At 59.6% G+C, this 753-nt stretch overlaps 1 pseudogene; it reads left to right on the top strand.

The window, feature by feature from the left end:
- Positions 1 to 60: 60 nt before the first annotated feature.
- LOC107735359 (leucine-rich repeat protein 1 pseudogene) lies at positions 61 to 750 on the top strand (annotated as a pseudogene).
- The last annotated feature ends 3 nt before the right edge of the window (positions 751 to 753 follow it).

Below are 753 nucleotides of genomic sequence, written 5' to 3'. Positions count from 1 at the left end.
TGTGTGTGTGTCTCTGTGTTTGTGTCTCTGTGTGTGTGTGTGCGCGTCTCTGTGTGTGTCTCTCTCTGTGTTTGTGTTTCTGTGTGTGTGTGTGTGTGTGTGTGTGTCATACAGGCCGACAGCAGCAGCTTGAAGAGCTTCCTCTCCGCCGCTCGGCTGGCTCACAGAGGAAGTGACACGGACTCGCTCCCGCTGTCGTCCCTCGGCCCGGCCCGCGCCCGCGATGTGGAGAAACCCAAGAAGAAGCTCAGCATTCTGTCGAAGAAGGACTATCCGCTCACGTCCAGCTTCCCGCACTCTCTGGAGCAGCTACAGGTGTCATACTGCAGACTGACCCGTGTGGACCTGCGCATGCTGTCGCTGCGAGCGCTGCGCCGGCTGGACCTCAGCAACAACCACATCAAGAAGCTGCCCTCCACCATCGGTGACCTGAGCTGCCTCGCCGAGCTGATTCTCCACAACAACCACCTGGAGAGCTTCAGCGACGGCCTGTGCTCCTCGACCCTGCAGACGTCACTCCAGCATCTGGACCTGAGTCAGAACCAGCTGCAGGTCCTGCCCGCTCGCTTCTGTCAGCTGCAGCAGCTGGTCAACCTCAAGCTGGACCAGAACAAGCTCCTGCGGCTGCCTTTCCACATCGGCCGGCTCTCCAAGCTGCGCTTCCTGTCCGCCGCTCACAACCAGCTCACCGTACTTCCTGCCAGCTTCAGAAAGCTGTGCCTGGAGAACCTGGACCTGTTTGGAAACCCGTTT

The sequence above is a fragment of the Sinocyclocheilus rhinocerous genome, unplaced genomic scaffold (genome assembly GCF_001515625.1).
Source record: "Sinocyclocheilus rhinocerous isolate Xijiao unplaced genomic scaffold, SAMN03320098_v1.1 C35999082, whole genome shotgun sequence".
NCBI lineage: Eukaryota > Metazoa > Chordata > Actinopteri > Cypriniformes > Cyprinidae > Sinocyclocheilus > Sinocyclocheilus rhinocerous.
The sequence above is the reverse complement of the archived record's forward strand: the minus strand, read 5'-3'. Positions and strand labels throughout refer to the sequence as shown.